This window comes from Castor canadensis, chromosome 4 (assembly GCF_047511655.1).
Source record: "Castor canadensis chromosome 4, mCasCan1.hap1v2, whole genome shotgun sequence".
Lineage (NCBI taxonomy): Eukaryota > Metazoa > Chordata > Mammalia > Rodentia > Castoridae > Castor > Castor canadensis.
In genome coordinates this window covers 22,323,889-22,332,100 of record NC_133389.1, presented here as the reverse complement: position 1 = coordinate 22,332,100, position 8,212 = coordinate 22,323,889, and the positions used below count along the sequence as shown (strand labels likewise).

The 8,212-nt window shown below is 35.4% G+C and overlaps 1 pseudogene; it reads right to left on the bottom strand.

Annotated features, from left to right (window-relative positions):
- Positions 1–232: 232 nt before the first annotated feature.
- LOC141422329 (transcription initiation factor TFIID subunit 9-like) lies at positions 233–1,384 on the bottom strand (annotated as a pseudogene).
- Between the last annotated feature and the right edge of the window lie 6,828 nt (positions 1,385–8,212).

Sequence of the window (8,212 nt, the reverse complement as noted above, 5' to 3'; positions counted from 1 at the left end):
ATATGGGTGAATGTCTGCAAATTCTTTTTTAAAATTTGTTTTGATAAATGACAACTTTATTTTTTATATATAAAGTCTGGTGAAAAACCATTACTAATCAGTCCTATTTTAAAAAATGAAGATTTCAGTTGAAAAGTACAGTGACTATATTTAGTCTTTAAATATCCAGTATGCTTATTTCAGTACATTGGACTCAAGACCAAGCATACATGTTACATGCATCAAGGCTAGATTACAAGTTATCATAGCAATTATTGTTGTCATCATCTTCGCATTTTCTTTTCAATGAATTTGAATTTTCATTGGTTATTTTGTGATGATACCATTTTAGGGATAAGGATGTTTTTGGACCTAATTAATTTGATTGATTAATCAGAACATTTTGAACTGCTGATGTTGCAGGAATTGACGCTTTTACAGCAGGGGACTGAGAAGAAGGCATCTGTACAGTAAACCTTTGCCCTGTGAGGGACACTGGAGTCCCTACTTTAGTTGAAATGGACATGGTTTGTGGGGTTGGTGTGTCCATTGTGGGAGTACTTGGTCTGATAGTAACCGAACCAACACTTAACTGTGGAACAGTTATTCTTCCTGTAGAAGTAGATGCTTTCTTTTGTAAAGGTTTAAATCTATAGTTTGGAGCTTTTAAGTAGTATCTGTCAGGTGGCAATTTAGGACCTAAATATGGCTTGATCAGTGGCAAAGGAGGTTGATTTCTTTGCCTTGCAAAATCTAATAAAAAATCTCCTGTTGGAGGAGAAGTGAATAGACTGGTCAGTGTGACACTGCATCAGTAGTGACTATTTTTAGCATGGCTTGAATAAATTTTAGCATCATCTAGAATTGTGGTCACATATTGGAACGCAAACTCCAATATCTAGTTTATAACTCTTAGCTTACATTCTGTAATCCCCATATCCTTCAGGATTTGTGCCATCATCTGTGCATCTTTCGGTATGCTAGACTCCATGATAGCTAGTGATTAGACTCTTGAGCTAAATCACCCCCATTAATGTACTTCAGTCCTGATCTTGAGGCAGGTTCTTTGCCTAGTGTGTTTTTTTTCAACCCCTGGTGTATCTGGCCTTCTATTACACACTTTCATCACATAGTGGAAACCAGGGGCACAGTTCTGATCTAGCTGAAATTCTTATTTTTGCTTATTTATACTACTTCTTTTTCCAGTTCTATATTTGTGAGAGCCTGATTTTTCTCACGATACTTTGACCAAAGCACTATAAAAGGCATATATGAGTATCCAGCCATCTTCCATTACTCTAGACATTAAAAAGACTTACAAAAACAACACTGCTTGTCACTTTTTTCCAGTATTGGAAAACATAGTTACTATAAAAAATAACATCATGTATGTTAATAAGGAATAGTCTGTCTAATTATTATCTTAAGTGAATTAAATATTTCCCAAAATATTTTGTCTTAACTTTTAATGTGGTGAATATGATAGATATAATCCACATAAACAAGAGCCCTTTGCAAACCTCAATAAATTTAAGGATGTGTGGCAGTCTTGAGGTTCAAAAGGCTGAGAACCACTGCATTCTGCTCTATCATCTCTCCTTCTAACCTGCTGGCCCTGATTGCTAATCAGGAGTCCACTCCTCCTTTGTCTCCAATTCTACTTATGATTGACATTTGGTTCTTCAATATATTGGGGAAGGGACATCTTCAGTGTAAGTTTAAAGAGGATACCTGATATATTTCCATCAGTTCTTCCAGTGCAAACACCATCTCTGCAAGTACTTACATGGAAGAATCCCCCCACCCCTCACAGGAACATGCTCCTTTCCTGGCATGTCCCTTCTCCCCAGTCCTTAACCTTGCTAGTGCCTGCACATACTTTAGGACACAGCTTCAGCATTTCTTTCTCCTTTTTGCTTCTCTTGCCCTTTACCTCTGGTCTTTTATACCATGTATTTCGTATATTTTTTTCATTTAATTATCTGTGTCCTCCACCAACTTGCTCTACCAGGTCAGTGTAGAAATGACAATATTATGTACACTGTATGTTTGTAACATACTTTGATATTATTTAATACTTTTATGTTAATTATCTTTCCATGACCCCATTGATTTTATTCTTTAACTTCACTAGATTAAAAGTGACTTGACTTTTACTAATTAGTCCTTATCATTCAGAAGATGCCAAGACATTTTTGTCTTGTCTTTTATCTAACAGGTCCACTGGGAATTAGACTTTTGATTCTTATAGGTCCAATTCTAAAAAGCAACACAAATTAATTTTTTTCTCCATTAGTGGAACCATTTTGTCCAATACTTAAAAATTAGTATTTATATAATTAATATTTCAGAATAGATTGAATGCATCCAACTGTACTGGTACATATTTCATAAACAATTATGCAAAATGAACTTGTAGAATAAATATCATTCAGATAAATTTTCTTTATTGTGATTATAAGCTTTGACCTTGTACAGAAGGTTGAATTTTTTAAAATACTCTATTTTATGCTTTCAAAATTTCATATTCTCTGATAGATAACATAGACTCTTTAAAAATTTTTATGGAGAATTGTGTTCACAATAATAAATATCCAAATTTTAATGCTGAATTCATATTAATTATAGTCACTATAAACATAATGATAATATGATTTAGTCTAAGAGCATTGCGGTTTGAAATTCTACAACACTATATTTAACACTTTTCTATCAATTTCTCTTCCACCTGGCAAACTCTGTGTTCCATGACCTGACTCAAATTTCAACTACTCTTTAGAGTTTTCCCTTATTCCTCTAAATTGCTCACATGGTGCTTTATCATAGTATGTTTCATTGTAAAATGCTATTCGTTATTTATGTGTTTATTGTCCTGCTGGTCTACAAGCTGTTCTAGGAAGGGAATCTACTCATGTTTATAAAAACAGGCCTATAAAATAGGCACTTCTTAGGTGAATGAACAAAAGTATAAGCATTTTTTGCTATGCTGCTCCTAGGCCTTTGAGATAAGGAAACTGGAATATTCATCCCAGCTTCCTTTGCAGCTAGAGTAGCCATATGACTGAGTTCTGACATGCAGAAATGATGCTTACTGCTTGATAGACTGAGACCCTGAACATCTCCCATGAGCACTCCTTGGTGCTCCTGTCCCTTCTGGCTGCTTGGGGGCTCTCCACTGTGAGTGTGGAGCCAGTCGTTATGAGAAAGTAGCATAGCCACTCTATTGCCACTGACTTAGAGTATCACCTTCACCTGCATTGTTTCATAAAAGGGATAAACTCGTGTCCCGCTAATCCTCATGATTCTTTTCAACTGTAGTCTAATTAGCTTACTTAATATATTAGTTGAAGATGTTACCAACCCAATCTAAAGGAGTTAGTCCTGCTTCCTACCTCAGACCAGATTAGAGATGAACATCCAGTGTGGCATCCATCCATTCATTCATGTAGACAGTATCAATGTTCTCTGCTGTATGCTAAAGATGTAACAAGTGGATAAGGAGTACATGGACACTAAAGAATAGTGGAAAAAACAGTTAATAGTGAAATGGTCAAAAAACATGCAAACACAGGAAAACAATGCGAGTCAACTCCCTGTATAGCTATCCTTATCTCAACTAGCAAAAACCCGTGGTCCTTCCTATTATTGCTTATACTCTCTCTTCAACAAAATTAGAGATAAGGGCAAAATAGTTTCTGCTGGGTAGCGAGGGGTTGGGGGGGAGAGGGAGGGGGTGAGGGAGTAAGGGAGCAGGTGGGGGGGTTAGGGAGGGGGTGGGAGGGTGTAAGGGAGTTGGCAGGGGGAAGGGGGAGAAATGACCCAAACATTGTATGCACATAATAAATATATATATATATATTTAGTAATGATAAGCACTGTGAAAGAAATAAACAGCATATGAGGATTTAAAAAAGGGATCTGCATATGGAGAATTTTGGATAGGTGGAGGTTCAGGAAAGAGCTTCCTGAGAAGATGACATTTAAACCAAGACCTAGAAAACAAGAAGGCCAATCAAGGTGGAGAGTGGATCTGAAATCATTTCAGGGTGAGGTTGTTGCATGCAAATGTTGTTGCATCAGAAATAACTTGGAAAGTTTGAAGCACTAAAACTGTCCAGTGTGGCACATAGAATGAGAGATGATGTCGAGTTAAGCAAAATTGAACTCCAGAGCAGTTTTCAGCCATGAAAATATGTCAAAATTCTGGTTCCTGTTCATAAATCTACTCTTGGGCTAGCTGAAGACAAGGATGCTCGCATCCATCTCTGTTTGCTTCATCCAATTACTCTGTTCTATGTAGAAGACTTTACAGAGGGGGAACAATGCCAGGGCCAAATGGCAAAACGCTCTAATGTATTCTATTCTCTTTCTTTTTTTAAATTAAAGGACATTTGGGTTACTCAAAGACATTTTCTAGAAGAAACAAAAAAGAATTCTATTCTATGAAAAATCATTTTTACTCTTTGTACACAGTCACACAAGCTTAATGATTAAAGCTACTCATTCAAAACTATGAATAAGCATGTTTTTTCTATCATAAGTTAAGCCATTCAATCATACATCATCATATTTTATTGATTAAATATTATCACTCAATTAATTTATGGTTCTTCTTATTTGGTTACCCAAAGATAGCATCATACATCTAAGATACTGAGACTAAGGGTAATCATCATGCATTTGTCATTTTCTCAACTGTTTTAATGACTTCCCATTTCTACAGCATCCATTTCCATGATTTTCTTAACCATGCCCAGCCATAGGTCAGCCTCAGTGCCACTGTGACAAATTATCTTGCCAGTAGCTACTTGTGTAATTATCTCCATAGACTTCTCACAGTTTTGTGCACAATGTTGTGCCTGAAGGACTCTTCTTAAATATCATGAGTCAAGGACACCTAATAAAAAAAGCCATGGGATATCATTTAAATAGCTTTATGTAGAGGGAAAAGACAAACTTCCACATTGGAAACAGACCCCAGACTGCTTTCTGGGCAGTGATAATTTGAAAAAGCATTTAGCAGGTTTCTGGACAAATTCAGGATCGAGAGATCCTGGCCCAGCACCTTGATGGATGACCGTGCTGACTGCTTTGGGGCTATCCTATTGCAGCTTGCTCTGAAAACAACTGCTATGCATAAATATGGCCCCTGTATCACCCTCCACAACTTATTTCTCTATACTTTTACTCTGTTAGTGGTGTATTTCTTGGGTTTTAAGTCACAAAACTCCATCAAATATCCCTCAGTCATGTGACAGCATAGAAAACAAAAATTCTGGGTTATGTTCTCTTCTATTACCAGGAAGGACTTTACTTCATAAAGTAACCCAAGATTCCATTTTATAAAGAATTGGAAAATCCAGTATTTTATAGCAAAAGTAAGATAAATGTTATGTGATTTCTACAAAAATTTAGACTTATGACTAGCACTCAGTGACCACGTGATTAATAGCAGCTGCCATTATGTTCAGCTCTTTAAGAATCTGATTTAGACACTGATTGCTTGAAATTCTCACCTACATCAATCAATTGACAACTCAATTAAAAGATGTTTATTTGGAGTACAATATGAGCAATTGTTAATTCAATGGATAGCCACAAAGTGCTATAGTTATTAGGGAGCTGGGTATACCATGGCACTAGATATGATTTCAACTCCCCCACAGTAGCATCTAAAGCACAATTTAAAGGATATTTGGATTCTTATAGGCAGCAAGAGTGTGCTTTCATGTTTCTTCTCCAAATTCAAAATGTAAAAAGAAAATTAGAAGGAACAAGCTATTTTTCCTTGACCTAGATTCCCATTGTCATTATTTTGCCACATTTACTTTGTCTTCAGTCTTTGTTTCTTTGGCTAAAGTAAGTTGTAGACATCTTAACTCTTGACTCCTTAATATTTTAGCATGCATGTCCCAAAAGATAAGCATAGCATCATATTTCACCCACTAATATTTTTATTTTTTTGTCCAGGAGGTATTTGGGCACTAACAGGGTTGTACTTCCAGTCCCAGTGTTGGTACAGACTACTGATATGTTTTTCTACACATGGAAGGAAGGACACTGTACTAATCCTTAAATTAACCCTTCTGAGTAGTAAAGAAGTCTTCCTAATTGAATTCTCATTTGAATTCTCATATCAGATTACTGATATGTTTTTCTACACATGGAAGGAAGGACACTATATTAATCCTTAATTTAACCCTTCTGAGTAGTAAAGAAGTCTTCCTAATTGAATTCTCATTTGATAGAAATTTCTAGAAAGAGCAAGCAGAAAATTAAAGCAATTACTCATATAGTTCACATTTTTTAGAAGAAAAAATATTTCATGTTAATTTTCTGATAATTAAATAGATAAAGAGGAAAAATGGAGGGGGAAATTATTGCTTTTCCTTAATTGTCTACCTAATTGCTTTCATTCTCCAAGCTGTTTTGTCACTGATGATATGGACTGAACATTATGCTGGAAACACAGGTGGCCCATAGGTAAATATTGTTTTCCTACATTCTGCAGTTAATTTAAACAGTTAGAAACATAGAAACCTATTTCTTTGCCTGCAATTTGTTTGCAGCACATAGATGGCATCTCCTTGGAAATAATTAGGATAAGTAATAATGCTCCACAGCTGCTGAATTATTAGCCAAACGTTTACCAAATGGGATCTCTCATTAGGGCTTGTGAACAGGTAATCTTTTTAGATAAATGAACTTATAATTTTCATATCCATTTATATACACAAAGATATCTCCTTTTATATTGGTTTATAATGTCTTGGCACATAGGACTATATATTTGATTTCCCCTTTTAAAGGATATAAAGTCATTACTGACACTTGATGAAGCTCTTTTTCAAAGTGGCACAGGGACACTCTGGGAATTAGATCCTATGGATAGGAATACTTTTTGGACTAAGATGCAGATTTTTTTCCTAGTTTTAACTTTAAAGAAAAGTCACATGTTCTGATGAATAGTTTGATATCAGTACCTGATGCAAACCCACATGATAATTGTTATTACATAAAAATAGTTCTCATGTTCTTATTCAGCAAAGATGCTGAAGGGAGGTTAAAATTGAGTTATAAATGAAAACAGGTGAAAGTGCTCATGTCTCCTCCTGAATCTGAGCCAGACTGTTGCAGTATCTAAATTGTGCCCTGTTAGCAATTTGGGCATTTGGGGAGAGTGCAAACTTTTTCTTGATGAACTAAGAGAACTCCAGTATCTTCCTTCATTGCAAGTAGAAAAAACTCACCTCATTATAGGGCTTAATAAATACACCTGCAGCATCTTCATTTTTCTCCTTCATTAAAAGACAGCATTGAAATTGTAATCCTCGCACATTGCTGGTGGGATTGTGTAGTCATGCAGATGCTTTGAAAAACAGTTTCCAGTTCCTAAAAAGGTTAAACAGAGTTCTCAAATGATCCAGTAATTCCATTCCTAATACTAAAGGAAATGAAAACATATGTCCCCACAAAAACCTGATTATGATTATTCAGAGCAGGGTTTTTTTTCCCCATAATATCATAAAATAGAAATAACACATCAATTGGTGCATGGACAGATAAAATTTGAAATAGACATTCTTTGAGATGGTATTTGGCAACAAAAGAATGAAATTCTACTTGGTGCTTGATCATACCTGAGTCTTAAAAACATTAAGCTAAGTGAAAGAAGCCACCTACAAGAGAATCATATATATTTTTTTCATTTACATTAAATTTCCAGAATGTGCAATTCTATAAAGACATAAGGTTGATTACTGGTTGTTTAGAGCTCAAATGGCTGGGGGGAAAGGACAGTAACTGCTAATGAGTACAGAGTTTCTTTTTTATGATACTTGGGGTTGAATTCAGGGCCTCACACTTGCTAGGCAGGCACTCTGTCACTTGAGCCATGTCTCCAGCCTTTTTTGTTTTAGATATTTTTCAGATAGGGTCTTGTGCTTTTTGCTTGGGTTGACCTTGAACCATGATCCTCTTGATCTCCACCTCTCATGTAACTTTGAGCCATCATGCCTGGCAGAGCTTCTTTTTAGGGTGATGAGAATGTTCTGAAATTGATTGTGCTAATGGTTGCACAACTCCATAAATATATCAAAGTGTATACTTTAAATGGGTGAATTGTATAATATGTGTATCATCTCAATAATGCTGTTTTATAAATGGTTAGTTAATATATTGATATGCTACATTATATATTAATATAACATAATATAATATTGACATATAATTT